This window comes from Corvus cornix, chromosome 5, assembly GCF_000738735.6.
Source record: "Corvus cornix cornix isolate S_Up_H32 chromosome 5, ASM73873v5, whole genome shotgun sequence".
Classification (NCBI taxonomy): domain Eukaryota; kingdom Metazoa; phylum Chordata; class Aves; order Passeriformes; family Corvidae; genus Corvus; species Corvus cornix.
In genome coordinates, this window is record NC_046335.1 from 44217656 (window position 1) to 44236414 (window position 18759).

An 18759-nucleotide genomic window follows, 5' to 3' on the forward strand; every position below is an offset into this window, starting at 1 on the left:
TTAACCTTTGTTCCCCAAGTTCCAGTCTATTTTCCTGTAATTTACCCTTAGGTTCACTAAAAAGTGAGATGCTTTCCCCACTCAAGCTTCTCAAATAGCCAGAACTCTGATGACTTCTCTTTGAGGGTTGAACTAAGATCCATTTATGGTTCCTGAGGTAAGGTAACACTCCCAGTGCTTCCTCTTCCTGCAACTCATCAGCCCCTCCACCTCCTTTTGGCTGTCCCACTCGGGCAAGGCAAAATCTTACAGCAGTCTGTGCAATTCCACCAAAAACTGGCAAATGTCGTCTTTCTGCTTTGTCATTTCATAAATGGCACTATCATATAGTGCTTCTATGTGCCTGACATACTAATAGCATAGCTAATTATTCTAGATCGCTTCAGCCAGATCCCACCAACCCTCCCCCCACTTTACTTAATGAATTAATCTGAAATTCATGTTAGAGTTTCTGGTATGAAGCACTTTTGCAAGTGGGAACACTGAACAAGCCACTTATTAATAAGGAATAAGTACTTGCAATAGTTATTCTTAATGAAAAATGGAAGGTGGTAGTGGTAGGAATATGCAAGAGCTAATAATAGTGGTTTAATTTACAGCAAGGAATATTTTAAAAAAGATATTAGGAAAGGCTTTTTAATGCTCAAGGTAGTAACAGACTTGGACTGACTTCTCAAAGAGTCTGTGGAGTACCACCGCAGACGGTTTGGCATTACAAGGTTATACAAATATCTGTTTCACAAATGATCCTGCCCTGAGGGAAGGGCAGACTTCGATGCTTCCTGGAACATCTTTCCATCTGAATTTTTTGTGGGTTTCTGTGTTCTGCTCTGGCAGCCACAGTGGGATGGATGTGGCAGTGGCTACAACCTGCTGCAGTCACCTGCGAGCCCCACTGCCTCAGCTCCTGCTCTCACTAGAGCCTCTCCTGCTATCACAGAGGTGTGTCTCCTGTAAAAGCCTGAGCCATGGTCAAGAGCTATTCTGACATAGCACTACAAAATATGCAAAGCAACAGCTTAGCAAAGAGGTGGTGGTGGCTTAAAACCAACTCCTGAGTGAGGTTTGAGCAAGGCGAGGCAAGACCTGCCAGCCATCCCTCAGACAAGTATATCTGCTGAGATATAAGAATGTAGGCTAAGCAACATTGACACAAAAAATGTACAAAAAAGCAGCATGTTTGTAGACTGTTTATGATGTGGACTGGCAGTGGGGATCCTGGCTAGTCTCCACTGGCTGTTCTCAATCCCAGAGATACAGGTATGCACTGGAGCGAAGTTTCACCAGTGAACTTTCACCCCCTCTGTGTGAGCTGTCTCTCCTGTGCTTTAACCACATCTTAAACAACTACACACCTTTTCCATCACACATATCCTAAAGTAGCCACAGGATTGTCCAAGAACAACAGGACAATTTTAGTGGGGATTTTTTGTTTGGCCTTTTTGTTTGTTTGTTTGTTTTGAGTTTTGGCTGTTTGGGTTTTTTAAAATAGTAATCTTATCAACTGCTAAGAGCTGGAGAGAAACAAGTGCACTCCACACAATTACAGAGGAAGTGGGTGGTTGGAAGTGACACAAGGAACTGGGGGCCTTCATGCAGGCAGGCACTATTTTGAAAGCCTGATGTGGAATGTTTATTCTGCTCAGAGAAAATCCATTCCCCCATACTGTGCCATGCCCACTCACTTTAAATTAAAAGACTTCCAACATTATCCATCTACTCTTTCTAGTCCCTGCTGTAGGACTGGGTACATAACTTCTTCAGGGGAAGCACATTAGATTCCAGACACTCTGTAAAACAATTTTTATCTTCCTGTAGGAATTTACCTCCCAGTTGCTTTCTACCAGGACTGTCTCCAACACACTAATGAATAATATTTTAATCTGCACATTAAAAGCGTGATTCACCACAGCTTTTTCTCACCACTCAACTAACACAAGTGACAAAGCATCAGTGTTGATCCCAATAAAAGGGCACTTTTAAATGGTGCAAGGCAAAAGGAGAAAAGAATTGAGCTCTGTTTCCATTATGTTCCTATATCTCCTGAGACAAGGATTGTTTCTGTGCCACCTTTTGCACAACTAAAAGACCACTGAGTAAAACAGCCTTCTGCAGTCAGAGGGCAGGACAGCTACATGTGTGTTAGGCATAAAAATAACATGTGTTTAAGATCCTAAGGCACTGACAGCACAATCTTCAACTCCTGCTGCTGCAGAGAGCCTGTGGAAGTGCACCAGGGAGAGGAACTGCAGGGACAATGCACCACTGACTTGACACAGCGTGGGCCCCAGCATTACCACCTCAGCTCTTTCCCAGTTTGTCTGCTGATGAAAGACAGACATATTGTCCCTGTCATTTGCTCCTCTGTCACGCCCTCCAGAACAGTGCAGCCCCTGGTCCCCAAAGGGGACAAGCTGCCATGGCATCACTGACCTCTGATTCTGAGAGCTACTGACCTGACCTACTTTCCCCTGCAGGATAGACTAAAGCACCCTCAATGCAGATGCAGCTAAACATGATTTCAGAAAAAAATCCAGTTATCTCCTCCTCAGTACAAACACAGCCTTGTGGATACTATTAGCACTATATTTTTCCTATGGGAAATGCACTGCTGATCAATGCAGGATGTGCTGTTTTGTAAGAAAATGAGTAATTGGATGAATTACATACAGAAGGTCCTTCGGATGACCCTATCCCTCACCCATTCCATCTCCTCTGAATAAATTCTGCCTGCCAACTTAGGAGTGAGCCAGTGAAAGATCTCATAGGCAGAATAAGATTAATATTTAGATATGTATCTTCAAGTAAGGCCTTCTCAATTAATTAAAAAAATATTCAGGGTTAAGTCTCCTCCTCAATTCAAGTCAGATCTTTCAGCCCAAACTGGGTGTGGGGATGTACCAGGAGAAGGAAAAGACTGTCAAATCCAACACTCAGATACTTTATCACTATTATCATAGTAAAGCTTTATATGCAGGCACCGAAGGTCCTAAATTAAATGTCAAATACTATCTGGCACCAGGAATATGAAGTACAGTCACCTACAGGGTAAAGGAGCCTGACAGCTTTGGTCTGCTTGTCAAAACAGCAGTCATCTCATTCAGCTCTTCAGGCAAAAGAACCACAATTTTCAAAACCAGAAGTTACCAGAATTAACTCACTGATTGCTACCAAAAAGAGGTGTTGATGATGGTAGGGAGTAAGAACAAATTTTTAATCCTACTCAGATGTTGAAAAGATTAATTTCTCCACTGATAACACTGAAAATATAGAGGTATCTTCAAATTGGTTTTTTAAAATTTTTTTTAAAACTTGAGGTTGAAGCAAAGTAATTAAATCTTCTCCCCTTTTGGCTTGCCTGTGTCCTCCTCACCAGTTAAACAAAAGAAATGACCTGAGCTTACTTCCATCTCAGCCAACCCAGCTGCCTTTTTGAACAGACTCCAGAAAGCTTGCCAGATGAAGTTTATGAAGTCTAGTTAATTGCTTCAGCATATTGATTTCATGTTTGTATGAGGAAATGTATAATTGGAGACACTCCTAGCTGGTTAGTCCTACAATGGCAGGCACCACAGCACAGCCACCCTGCAAACCTTGCTCAGTGGAGGAAGAAGTGGAGTGCTCTAACACAGCAACTACTCCTGTGTCCAGAGCCACAAAACCCCCCAAACTTCGCAAAGCCTACAGCCTTGCTGCAAAGACACATTACTAGGCATTGCTGATAATCATCAAGGTTTTAGAAAATATTGCACCAAAGAGAAATTTTGCTTTTGGAAAAGCAGAATAATTTAGATAGCAATAACTTTTCTTGATTCTTCATCAAGTGACATTCTGTGCCCCCACAAACCAGGAATGCAGCCCTCCCTGTGTATGGGGAGGAGGACAACAACTGCAAGCCAGAGCAGCACACAGAGAAAACAGCAGCTCCCAACTGGCACAAGTGGACACACCTGCATGGCTAAACACATGATGGAAAATACATGATAATTACATCTGGCTCCCTGATGCGTCAAATTCATTTTAAGTGGGGTACAAACTTGGGTTAGGGATGTAAGACTTAGGCGTACCAGGAAACAGCTATGGTGTATGGCATGCCTGACTTGGGGGAAAAAATCCATGGAGAGAGCTGTACCCTGGTCATACTGAAACACCATGGCCACGCTTGAATGTGCAGAGCCCAGGAAGGAGAGTAACATTCAAGGCACAAGCAAAGAGAGACATAAATTAATTCTTGACATTTCTTAATGAAAACAAGTCTTTCCCCGCTCTTGCACAAGTACAAACTCGGAACTTGCTGAAGTCAAGGAAATGGAAGAGTGGATGAAAACATTGAAGTAGAAAATAATGCAAGCATCTGCTATGAAAGTTGTGTTTGGGTGCTGCTCAGATGCTTAAGCAACCTTTCTTCTCCCAGCTCACCACAGAAAGTGCTAAAAAGGCTCTTCCCAGGATGAAGATTTGCAATATCTGCAGACAAGAACTCAACAAGGGATGAGGGACTCACTCTGCCCCACAGTCATGAGGCAAAACTGCTGGCTTTCACAGCTCTTTAATTAAAGAAATAAAAGGCAATTTGGAGTATTTTGGGGGATGCTGCAATCCATCCAAGTTGTAGAAGAGAAAGGAAAAGCCATGAGATTTGTAGGAGACAAAATTGTCAGCTTTCCTCTACCCTTTGCAGAGCTTTAACATTAATGCTAAAAATAACTACAGCACCTGCGGGGTCTCAGCATTTGGCTTAATCAAGTCTTAAGGAGTTGTGGGGGGGAAGCAGCAGAGGAACAAAGGGTGGAAGGATTTCAGGACCTGAGTGTACCAACAAGGACACAAGGACGAGGTGTCCAGAGAACAAGTGTCTGTTTGTTCCTGACTGGGGCAGATGTTCCATAAGGATTACAGCAGGGGAAGGAAGGGGAAAAAAATCAGACAGGCACAGAAGCACATTGAGAAATGGGTCAGGCTAGAGCAGAGCTGTCAGCCTTCCCCAAAAATAGTATTAAAGTTTAATCAGTTTGAGATCTTTCACTAAGGTCCATGGGCCAGGATAACCTATCTAGGAGCAACATGTTTTCAGACACAGCCTTCCTCTACAGCCTTTCAGATACCTAGCTTTGGTTTGCAACTGCTATACCACTTCTACACTTGATGCAAACTTCACAAGCACTGAAATATGAGACTCAGCAGTTCCAAAGGGCCAAAACCACCATTGTGCTCCACAGGAATATAGGTGCTGAGTGCTAGAGATGGGAAAGAGCTATTGGGGTAATTTGCCTGGTCTCACTCTAGTCTCTAGTTTATGCTACTGTTTTATCCTGTTCACTTTTTCTCAAGGCGGCTAAGCTTCTTTCTGAAAGGAAATGACTTACTTTGAGGTTTGGGACTTTTTTGTAATGTATGATCCCTATTTGTTTTTCCTTAAAGTCAGGAAAATCTTGTACCAAATACTGTAATTTCAAGCCTACCAATATGCTTTATTTGACAGATATATTGTGGACTAGGAACCACCTCTCTTCTTTTAGGGTTGTTTATAAAATGGTACTACTAGATGGCGGCTTTGACCTCCAGCTTCCTCTCCCCTGATACCTCAGTGGAAGGTCCAAAGCCACATAATTTGATACTTCCACTTTTGGATTTTGGTTAGCAAATTGGGATTTACACTAACTGTAACTATTGGTGGCTCTTGCTCCAAAGTCACACAGAGGATTCAGTACTCCAATACTCTCCTATTTACAAAAGGACCTTATGGAATGATTTTTCATATTCACCCCTCCTGATCACGTTAGCACTAGCATGTTTTCTGACACTGCATGAAGAGCTAGGAACAGCTTTGAGTTCTCTGTGATCCTCCAGTGTGACCTTAGCTACAGCCTGGTAAGGTCTGGACCTTTCATGTGATGCTTGTTCAAAGCCATTTTATAATGAAATTTAGCCATTAAGGCAAACATTGGGGTATAAGTTCATTAGGTATTTGTCTGCAGTTCAGAGAAAAATGAACAAACAAAACACAAAACAACAAACCCTCAAAAACCCATTACATGTTCATAGTCAGAAAATTGAGGGTGAAAATACAACTTACTACTAGACACACTAGAAGGCTGCTTTCTGAGTTTTTTTGATTGGCAGGCTTAATTAGAGTTTAATGCAATGTTCAGATAGGCATTAACAATACACTGCACTTAGATCAAGGAGAATGAAAGGCAGCAGCAAGCAAGCGAATGCTCAAACAAGCAATCATTTCTGTAACTTACTTTTGGGTCTGTGAACTTGAACTTTAGCCTTCCCACCATCTCCAGCCTGAACAGGTTCCACACAACAGGCTCTGTTCTGTCAGGATGGGGAGCAGAGGGCAGGAGACAGCACTCATTTCAACTCTACAAAGCACAACAAAGACTCTCAGTAAACAATAGGAGGCAGCAATTTTTTCAGCTTATTTTATCAGCCAAGTTGCAGCAAAACTATGAATACATTAGCCTGCCCTTGTGGGACTGCTTTTGTTCAGTCAAAAGGACCAAGAAAGAATGGGGAAAAAATGAAAGAAAGCATGAATTGGCAAAAGAAAAAAAAAAAAAAAACGAGGAAAGAATAGCTGCCAAGTGAACTGGGAAAACTAGTAGAAAGAAAATTAAATGTAATTGCACAGGCAATTCTTTTTTCTCATGGCTTTTTTGTATCCTTGTTAATGAAGCTGGGCTATGAGAGATGCTTCTGGATGCTCCACTGCCACCAACAAAGTCAGTGGATCAGGAGTTTGTGGGGGGCACTTATTTCTTGCATGCACAGGTGTTAAATTTGCTTTTCTAGAGTGCACACTGAGTGCCTGATAAATTAATACTCTGAATATCTATTTTGATTTATTTATAAATGGGAATGTAGAGAGATTTAAAAAGTACTAATTAAGGAAGCAATCAAGGATTCATGCTTCAGGAGAGAAAATGTGAAGTGTGAGGCACTTTAGGAATACCTGAAATATTTGTCTAATTTGCTTCAACAACTCCCTGCAAAAAAATTGTTGCTCTTATTTGAGAGGCAGCAGCTTGCTGGAAAATGAAAGAGTTGAGGCAAAGTCTAATGAAGCTGTCTTCCAGGAGCATTTTCTGATTTCATCTACAGCATTTAACAGAACAGAATCCAAAAAACATCCTGACACCTTGCTAGAGGGAAGCCTAGATAACTAAACATTGATTCAAATGCTGACTTCCAAAATGTCAATCCTCAACTCCCATCTAATCCTAAAATCATTTTAGTGTCTACCAACAAAATACTCTAGATATTCTTTTTCCCTCCTCTAGCAAAGAGACTGCCTAAGTCTCAGAGACCAAAGATCCTGACAGCAGCCTTGCACATTGTTTCCCATCTAATTCATCCACTGAGGCATTCTTTTGCCTTTGCCACAGGCAGGCCACATGTAACACAAATTTAAACAATGCTTTCATGATCGCCTTTCCTTCATAGCCGTCACCATTCCAACAAGGGTCAGGGTCAGTGATGCTGTCTGTTTGACAGACCTGAAGCCAGGTCCTCTCAAGAGAAGTGATCCAGCTCTTGGTACGCTGGCCCTTCTGGGGCAGGACTCAATATCTCAGTATCTCCTCCTCTCTGCATAGATGATTGGTTGGAATACAAAAAAGGGAGAAGATTCATTGCCGTATTTCCCAAGATGAAACAGGTGTTCTCCTTGGCATGGAAGACAAAGGATAAAGCTTAAACTATATATTTCTCCTAAGCATCTGTCGACCTCGTGGGTCCACATTCTGGGTTTCCTAAATCACCCTCTCAGGCAGTAACTGTTCTCACACATAACAGGGGAAGCTTAGGCCCTAAATCAGATGAACATTTGGTATTACAGTAGTTGCCTAATAACTCCAAAGCTGGGAGATGTAACACTTAAGGCTCCTTTCCAAATCTAGCCCCTCACAGATACCACTCTTGACAAACTCCCTCTTGTTCACACACTGAAGAGCAGGAAGAATGCTGGAGGTCCTCATTGTGTTTCTGCCTAGTAATGGAAACCACATATTGACAAGACTACTGGATTTTTATATCAACTTGCTGCTATTTTTGCTTTATCCTTCCACCATGGCCCACCAGGAACAAGAAACTGCTACACCGAGCAGGCATCATCTGCTATCAGGCACTTTGGTTCTTACCTCCACTCCCAGTGGAAACAAAGAAGTGGTGTAGATGCCATAGCTACCCATGGTTTCAACCTTCCAGGGGCATACCACAGCACAGATGAGGGTAATCAGTGCTGGTACAGAAGCTTTACAAAGTGAGTGTGGGGCAAAAACCAGGCTGAGCTAACTGTACCACTGGAGACATTGACAGGCAGGAAAGGAGATCACCTCCCAAGGGCACTGATGGCTTCCAACAACAGAACCAACAATCTGGGTTTTTTTGGATGCACCTTGTTTGACACTAACAGAATTCCTTCTGATGCAGGTGAATGCCCCCTTGCCATACCACCAATTACCATTACCTCAAGACTTTTTGACTTCATGGTACTCATCCCACTTCTGAAGAGCCCTTCTAAACTTCCTTTACCTGACAGTCACAAAACAAAATAAAATCCCATTTCACATGTATTTGGGGTTTGGTGCATGGAAATGAATGAATTTCCCCTGATCGTCACCCACCTTTCTCACCCTAAGTGTCATGATGCTTCTGGAGTGCCAATCACTACACTTCCTAGGTACTGCATCCTCCACTTTGGACAGCACAATAATCTCTTGAGCAATCAGCTTGTGACATAACAAGCATAAATAGCAGCAAGAGATAAAAATCAAAAGCCACAATGTTTTCACAGAGGTGCCTCAAGATGCCAAGCAAAGGAAACCATAAACTTCTAACAGATGGTATGCCAGCGGGATGGCTTCCAAACAGATACTCTTTTTTCCAAGCAGCATTGGTGTCAAGTATCCTGAGGGACTGGCAATACCCAAGACAGAAGGCAGAATGATTCAAATGAGCCAAGAAGCATCCCAATAGTCCATTAACATCCCCATGAAGTGACTGATAGAGGAAGAAAACATGGACATTTTTCCTTTTCTCAAGAGACACTGCAGACACTGAGCATGAAATCAGAGAGACTCATGTGCAAGTTCCACCTGAGTCCAGCTTCAGCTGTGACCTGGCTCCACAGCTCTGACCACTGATCAGCATGAGGCACCCTCTGCACCCTTGGTTTCCCTTGCTCTAAGGCTCTTCTGCAGGATGAGATACTGTCCCAGCTGGTTCGCATCACTGTTCTCTCTGAAGGAAGCATTAATAAACTAATAAGTTGGCACAATGACAACATAGAGGGGCACCTCTCTGCTGGGACAGGAGATGAGTCCTTTAGGCTTATACACACACATTGCAGACATTGCAATCTACCCAGTGCTAAAAAATGTTAGCCACTAAAGCCTTTCCAGCACAGACTAATCCATCTTATTTGGCCTCCACCTGACCCACCCTCACTCCACAGCGAGAAGCCTACCAACACATAGATGTGGATGCTGTCCTACAGAGCACTTCTAACTCATTGCAATTTTACCTGTGTGAGTTGCCTCAGCCACAGCCCATCTCACACAGATGGTGCAGCCAGGCACCAATTGCCTGGGAAGGTGTCAGAGGACATATGATGAACACCAGCTTGCAAACTCATTTCAAGAAAAATGGTACTCCAAGGAAATTAAAGCTTTAGCTAGCAACTATTTATCTTGTTGGTAATGGAGATGGATGGATAATGATTAAATTTGGGTAAATATAAATCAGTAACACTCAATTAATTTAACCTGTGTACTTTATAAGTAAGAGCATGGATCAAAGGCAGATTATGAACAACTTGCAGGAAGCATGGGGGGCATGCAGTGACAGAAAAGACTGTCAGTAATCTTACTGCAACACCAAGCCAGCCAGAGGTCAATTTGTTCCAAACCAGACTCCAGAAAAGACTTTAAGAAGGTGAGGCTGTCTCAAAGGCTCTAGCATTCTTTTAGTAGTAGCTTGAACCAAAGCACAAAATATAACAAGAGATCCTTCCCTCCTCCAAAAAAACTCAATCCAACCCTGTGTTTATCCCTGATTTTCTGGAGTTCTTGATTTGCTTAATGTCTAAAAGCAGACATGGACAAACAAAAACATGCAGATCTATGCAGAAACCTTACTTGTATGAACAGGTCTGTGGTGTGACGCCTCCTTAAGAAATATGGAAAAGCTGTGATCTTCAGGAGTAACCTGAAGCATTAAGGAAAGACCACAGCCTACTCCCTAGATGAAGTCTTCATGTTACATTTCTTTCATTCCCCTAGATAACAGCCCTTATTTCTCAGAAAAACTTGAATATGCCTAATTTCCACTAGAGTCACAATGGGCCCTGGGCACAAAACAGAAGCTGTTCTTAGAAATCCTGAAGACTCAAATCACAATCTTATATACAAAATATGTTAAGTAATAACAGCATGTTCTTCACACCATGATTTAATCTAGCACTTGGAAAAAAACCCCTCACCATTAGCCTTTTTGATAACCCTGCCAGCTGAGGCAACACTTTTGGTGTATGCACTACCCATAGTAATCATCACATGGCAGCAGCTGCCCGTTACGGTTGGAAGCAACTTGAAGGCTTGAGGATTGATATTTTGCTAACAGACCACCCTGAACCATTCCATTCCCCTCCCTCACTAGCACTGGATTGAAGAGGAGCTTCCCAAAGCATCCAGCAGTGAAGGAACATGGCAGAACACAGACGGTGCTAGCTTCTCCCAATTACTGTTTCGTCTGTTAATGAACAACATGACTGTCAGCTGAGTAATGAAATTCCAGTCCCTGGAGCTCCATCCAAATATCCTCCCTGCCCATGTCTAGTTAGTAGTCTAAAAGCCTCCCACTGCTTTGCCCTTTTAGTTGACTTCCAGGAAAGCAGCCATCAAGCAGCTTCTCGGGAGACATTACAGAGGTACCTACTGGGTTTATGAGGGCACCCTGTGCCAGCACGTTCCTGGAACAGGCCTCAAGCTGCTGCCTGACAGGGCAGGCCTGCAGGCTCAGCCGCTCCAGCAGTGACATGGCAGGGGGCTGGCGGTGCTCAGGAGAGGCCGGCTGGGTGGCAGAGACATCCAGGAAATCACTTTGATGGTTATCAAGCTCCACGGGCACAAATATGTTACGCCAGGAGCTCCCAGCTGTTTCCCTCATGGAAAGCACCCTTTGCCATCGATGGCGACATCTTCCCTCCCTCACAGGCCGGCGCTCCGCCTCAGACCCCCCCTCGCTCAGGGCCACGGGGCACCGCGATCCCCCACACCTGGTGCTCCCACTGGCGGCGCAGGGCCAGGGTGGCCCTCCAGGCCTTACCCCGGGAATGCTGCCTGCTGGGATCCGTGGTTAGAGTTTGTGGGGAGTCCATGGCCCGGCAGAGCCCGACACCCCCAGAAACTGCACCCTGGGAGCCCGAACATGCGGCGTTCTGCAATGACACCCAGTCGCGCCCACACAGAGACTCTTCAGGGACAGCAAACCCGCTCTGCATCACCAGGGACTTGCTGTGGCTTAGGAACAAGCAATTATCGTTAATCTTGTTGTTAATTATCACTGCAATTGGCATGGCTTTTGTCAGTGATGTCTGGCCTGAACATCAGGCAGTGTAGCAACATGCACTGTTAAGTCCTTTATTATTTATTTAGGGTAAGATCCTGCTGCAGCACTGCTACCCCGTTTGCTTCAGTTTGCTTCTTACTGCTGATTGTTGAGTCCTCTAGTTCTGTTGCACATCAGGGAATGAGGATGATGCATTCTCTGATGGCAAAACCCATCAAGGAAAACTCTAGGGGAAAACCAGTCCTTAGCGGTGCCCTTTTTTATTGCACTAAATAAAGGCTACACTGATGCTATTAGCTGTGCCACAGCTTTTCTGTGGAGTTGCTTGTTTCATGACAGCTGAGCTCAGGCATTTTACTCAGCAAGCTCCTTGGGCAGAGCTGAAACAGCAGTGTCTGCCATGTGTTTCACCTCCTCGTCTTACACAGGTGAACGTGGCCAGAGCTCACTCCCACACCAGCCACAGTAGCCAGAGCCAACCTCGCAGCCAACAATACTGACAAAGGACACAGAGGCACCTTCTCACACGTGTGAGGGGAGCGCTCAGGACAGGAACTGTGCTGTGGCTCTGGAGGGGGACATGAGTGCAGGTGACTGCAAATGATGCTAAAGTGTTTGAAGTGATTTGTAGAGATGGAAGCAGCCCTGAGCTGTCTCCAGTGCAAAGTACAATGGCTGCACTTTCCTGGGAGTGGGCCTTGGATTTGAATCCGGAGCTGCAGTGGTGCAAACCTTACGCCTGTAAGCTTTTATCTGCTTGGTTTCATACAAAATTGCATTTCCAGTCAAAATGCCACCCAGACCCCAATTTTAGCAGTGTCCCTGGATGTAGGTGTCCTATGAAGAGATGGCTGTGGGACATTTGGGGACAGGAGCACTGTCCTCAGTTCCTATTTTGTAATGTAATGGACTACTGCATCTCCTTGGCACGGTCCTTAGGGGCTTTAGAAATTAGGCTTGTCAAGAAAGAAGTCGAAGGCCCTAGAGAGCTGTCTGATGAAGAACAAGTGAGTTTTTATGTGCTCTAAACCCTCCTACCCAATTTCTCTGCTGCTGCCAGGCAGTCCACCCCTTTCAGCACACATTAGCGAACATCACAAACCTATTGGAAAAAGTGCTGCAAATGAAAAATGAAATGTACTCTATTTAGTCTTCAATTAAGGAAGAAGAGTTTACTCCATCTCTCTAGGGCAACAAAAAACTGGAGCAGAGTGTTAGGTTCATTGAACATTAATGATCTTTTTCTATTATGCTAAATTATTGTTTCCTCAGCCAGTGATCAAATACAATAGCTTTATTAAAGCCCTTTTCAGTAAGAAAAAAGAAAGCGCCTTTCTGCAGCAGTGGCTCTTATGAATGACAAAGGAGCAAGGGCCCTACAACGGGGTGATTGTTGGAAACAAGGGAAACAGTGGTCCCTGGTGCTTCTGCAAATGCCCTCACCTTCCTCTGCCCCAGTAACAGAGACATTGAGCTGCCTGAATGAGAAGCTAATTTCAGCTTGGGGCTCACCTCTGGTCTCCTCCACTCTGAACCAGGCACTGCTGAGCAGGGCTCTGGTGGTGCTCTGCCCACGAGTACTTAGAGCTTGCCCAGCAATAAAAAGTATAACCCCCCTGAAAAGGCATTTAACACATGACCCAGGCTGGATGAAAGCGTGTGCTTACGGCAACGAAGAACAAGTGCTGGCTGTAAGAATGCAATCTTGTGGGGAAAAAATTAATCTGAAGTAAAATGAGTCAATTTTGGTGCAAGTCTGTGGAGGCAACACTACACTCTTTAGACAAAATTAAATAAAACAATTTTAGTGGAATTCTGTGGAGGCCACAGTCCAATGTAATTGCAACGGAAAATTGATGTTCTGTTAAGTATGCTGCTCCTGAAAGGAAAGGGTATGAAGCCATGGCAAAAACAATAGGTATAAAAAAATAAGGTTGAAATTAAGTTAGGGAAACATAGTAAACCACTTTTGAAATGTATTTATTTATACCACAACCCAGCTGTGTCCCTCTCTGGCATGATAACACTCTTGTGAGATGATTGCCTCTTACAGCTGCTCAACACTACCCCGTGTACTGTGCATAAAAACCAGGTGCTTGCTCTCATCTGCTGCAAGAGAAAAACACAGCAGCAGAGGTGTTGTCTCCAGAAGTCCCTGAGCCATGAGTGGCAGTGTGTTCCACCCTCCCTACCTGCTTGCCCTAGCTGCATGAGCAGCTTGACCCTGCTGGGATATTCAGCAGCTGGGGATCCTCTGGCAGCACTCACAGATATCCACCTTCACAGCACTCTCCCACGGCATTTAAAACACCATTGCTACTCCATCTGTGGCATACACACCACATTTCTTATCTGGGACACAGCTCAAATCTGAGCATGTTTGGGGGGGAAATGGGAATGAACCATGTCACTGGCATGGTGGGAACGCATGGAGGAGGAGAGGGAGTGCTGGTAAAGGAATGCTGCCAAGCACATGGGGAACAAGTCCAGCAGCTTCCCCAGGGGGCACAAGTTGCTTTAATTCACCAGGATACTTTTGAGCTATGGGAACTGCAATTTTCAAGTAGTTTGTTCCTGCCCCAGTCTGTCTTTGTCTGGGAATCCATGCCATAGTGCCCTCCGATGTTAAATATTCTGCTTGAAATCTACCTGGAAAGGGGAGGATCAATAGGCTCTCAGTTTTGCAACCATGGCAACACATACTTTACATATCATTTCAAACTGAACAAAGGAAAATTAAAGACTTGGGGTTTCAGGGAAGGAGGGGATAGAAGGGAACAGGCTTTGCCTCCAGGTGCAAACCTGTCATATTGAATCCTTAATGCAGTGAACTTAAGAAAAGTGTTGATAGAGCAAAACTTGAGACTCTGTGAGGAGAATATGAATGCCAGATTTGTTTCAGCTGACAGTACTCACAGTCTAATGCAGAGTCATCAGCAGCTCTCAACAGACAAACATTCAAACAAGTTCATCTCAGAAAGTAATTATAGGAAAAAAACACCCAATACTCACTCAAAAAAACCCCTCACCCAAAAAACCCCAAAACAAAATAAAAGTCCCCCATAAACAAACAAACAAACAAAAAATCACAACAAAACAACAACATAAAAACCTACCAAGCATTATCAAACATTTATATTTTGGACTAATAATATTCTAAACCTGATTCTGATCTGACTTCTACTGGCAGAAAGATAGAAAATCAGTTTTCAAGCTGCAGTGGTTTAAATCAAAGGAAAGTCCTTCCTGTGTTCCTGAACCCTGGAAATTTTTGCTAATACTAGGTGACATTTGTGATAAAATTGTGTTTGATAGCTGATGATCTACAGAAGCCTCACCTATGTTTAGTGATTTAAATTCATTACTTTGTCTTAATAAAGGTTTCGGTTCTTTTTTCAAACCCAGTTATTCCGAAGTTGGGAACAGTGATTAAATTAGGTTGTCATCAGCATAAAATGGCCTGATTTTCTTCTGCTTTTGCCCTAGGGTTTTATTTACACAAATAGAGTATGAATAAAATGCATAAAACTATACATTTCTTGTAAGGTTTAATTTTACAGTCATTATGATCCACACAAAGCGCAAATTCCTACTCCAACAGCAAGGCAGTGGAAAAACCATTTCCTAGTTGAATGTCTATCCACATCCACATGAAAAAAGGGCGCTGAAATCCCAAATCTCTTCAAGTCATTACCATGCCCCCTGTAAGTGAACATGCCTGTGCTAATACATAGTGTTGCACTGACTCCTCCAATCACAAATTTTCAAATTTCAGCTTTAAAGCTCTGCTCTTCCAGGAACAACTCGGAATCAGGTGTGCTGTGGGGCTGTGTGTCCCCCTGCTGAGGCGAAGGACACCCAAGTATGGGGTCGGGCCAGTGGTGGGTGGGTGTGGACACTGCCTGCTACAAGAAGCCCAGAGACAGCCCCGGAGGGAGGAGAGCATCACATTGGACAAACCACCATGCAAACCCGCACACTGCAAACCTGGCACTCCTGGGTGAACAGTACATGAAGAGGAAAAGCTTGACCTGAACAGCTCCACCAACACAGAGCTTCTGCCTGGTCTCTTGTTAATAGTGTATCCAAGGATGCTCTGTCTGGCTGCTAGCAAAGGCAGGCACAAAGAGCACAGTCTTGGCAGAAAATGCATGCAGTTAATACAGCACTGCTGGGTAAAGCCTCACAGATTTTATAGCATACTTGAAGGCTGTGCATTAAGCCATCTTTCCAGGGTCAGGATCCCAGAAGCCTACAGATGTAGGCATGTGAGCCATTGATGCCACGTTTGTGGTCATTAAGAACGGAAAGATCTGGTCTAAATATGGGGGAAAGAGAAATAATTCATCTGGATACTAAGGAGTTCTTGCAGTTGGGTTATTCCATTGAATTCACATCACTGCCCTTCAAGACGTGTCACACAAAGGACTCTGGGAGAAATATGAGACAAAGGTGTCACAGTTTTCTTTTACATGCCATTATGCAAGGATGAGGCTTGTATCTATAATTCCACGACTGTGTCACCTTTTCTTTATCCTGAAGCCTGCCTGGCATTCTTAGGAAACAAGGGGAGCTCTTCAGTGTGGCTGTTCTGCTCCATCAAGGGCAGCAACACGGCACTGGGCAGAGGTTCGGGGGAAGCCAAGCAGCAGGGGTGAACTTTCTGCTGGCTCCTGGCAGCAACACGGGCGGCCTGAGCCTGGCAGCTGCCAGCTCTGGGGAAGGGGGTCACTAGAGGGGCCACGAACAAGGGCCCCTCCTGCCCATGGCAGGTGGTGAAGGCTCCTGCTATCCAGCAGCACCGACAGCACCACTGAAGTGAGAGAGTGCTGCTGCCTGCACAGCATGGCTGGTAGGACAAACTCTGTGCCCAAGTCTTGGCTGCACGGATGCAAGGCTTGCCTTTGCTCCCTTCCGCCTTCAGTGCAGTATTTGCTGGAGCTAACCCACCACTGGCTGTGCTTTCCTGCTAAGATAGGTGCTCTGGCTCTGCCAGTGTCATGCAACATCCTCTCATGGTTTCTCTATACCTGTTTTCTCTCTGTTACAAGAGAGCAGTAAGACACATGCCACAAGAGCACTGTGATGCCTAACTCATCTTCATAAAATGCTTTGAATCCATCATGAAATGCTCTGCAAAAGTTCAAAGCACATCATCAATATTACCACAGTATTTATTGTCTCTGAATGGTCCGTGTCATTATCATTAAGCATGAATATTATTCTTTATTATGCATCCATGCTATATCTTAGATTCTTGGCAGTTATTCAGAGATGTTGGAAATGCTTTTCTTGGATATGCCCTTTCCTAACAATTTCAGGAAGATGTATGCACATCTGAAATGTTAGAAGTCAAATTTCTGTAATTTCTAATGCACAAAAGACTCCATCTGGCACACCTATATTTTTCAGCTATTATGCAAACGGAGAACTGAAATATTAACAAGCTTTGTGAGTAATTCATATCAGGCAGGATAATTTTTAAAGTTTTTCAGTGAGTATACTTTCTGAGAAAAAATTCTCTTGATGACTCTGAACATACTGATAGTTGCTGGAATTGAAAGAAATGGATGGGTATCATTAAAATGACAGCAGATTGAAAAATTACAATGAGGAAAACACTTACTTGCATTTCAACATAAAAGAGCATGTCATGTGTTCCTCACCGCCCTAGCTGGTGTTTCTGGGGCACCATGTGTGTGGGTAGGTCCTCCTGATGCAGAGTAGCAAAGAGGAGGGAGCATGACCCTGGGGCAGAAAGACTAGTCTGTGTATGGTATAACAGGCACCAGCACATGTGAACATCAGTGACATCTGAGAACTTGAAGCAAAGTGTGGACTGCAACAAAAATGACCTGGATGTCAAGGAGAAGGAGTGGAGCAGTTTGAACAAAGTGAGGAGTCAGTACACTCCAGTTCTCTTTCCAGATAATATGGATTTCAGCATTTTATATGCCATCAGAACAGATGAGTTCGCTGAAGCATGTTCTTTCCTGCTGGTTGGACTCTGCTGAGCCTCTTGCAGAAGCAGCCATCCCACCTCTATGTTTTGGCAGTGGCCCTGTTCCAGCCTTTTCACTGGCACAGACCACAAACTTCAGCTGAGCAGCTCACGGCTGAAGCCTTGACTTGCAGGATGTCTCCCTTCTTCCTGATGGATCCTTCTACTTTTGCTTCCCACCTCTGAGGTCAAACTGTGTCTCAAGAGCAGCCTTAGCTGCTGAAGTGCTGTGGATGATCCTGGCAGGGAAAAGCACCAAGTCTGGAGCAAGAAGACACCTTGCTTTAGCAAATTTACAGAAACATCAATTTTTTTTTTGCCACTTTGTACCTTCTAGAGATTATGTGTCGGGTTTCCCTCTTGTGTAGGAAGAGATCTATGCCTGTCCCAGTTCCTGGTCCCCAGCACAGCTGGCGATGTGGCCAGCCAGAGCACAGAGCCGTGACATGGTGCTGTGGCAGACAGGGTGACTGCTCCTGGAGGAGCCCAGCTCCACCCTCTGCACCAGCTGCCACTCCACTGACACAGGATTACACTGGGGTTAGCACAGACATTGGAGCTTCATGGGCCACCTGTTTTGATCCTGCCTGAATTTGCTCTGGCTTGCTCTGTGGCTTAAACTTCTATTTTCAACTGAAGAGAGAGGGAGGCAAAGGAGGAGGAAGGGAGATGGTTGTGGTGGGGCTGATCTGAGGGTTTTCTTCTCCCAGTGTGAAACAGAGCCTATCTAACACTTGAATTCACTGCTGTCACAATTCCCATCAATTTCTGATGCTGCATATGCATCCGTGATCTACATACTAACCTAAACTCTCCGTACACTCACAAAGCATCAGTACATCACCATGAAGCAGCCAAGCCTTAGATCCATACTTCAGTAAGTAGCCTACCTCTACTGTGCCTCTTTGATCAGAGACAACCTTCCTGGTGTCACCAAAAGCACTGCTAAGACAGATGGGATTGCTGTGCTGTTTAATAGGAAAAAGATGTTGTCACATGAAGCAGTTGTCTCCTCTGCCTTCAGCATAAAGAAGCTAAACCCGACAGTCTGAAAGAGGAAAAGAATTGTAGCCTCTTTGTTAAGATTCACAAGGAAAATATCCTAAATATTGTCTCTTATAAAATACGTGATTAATTTTAATTATTTGCATGGGTATAGCTTCATTTCAAGGAATACCAAT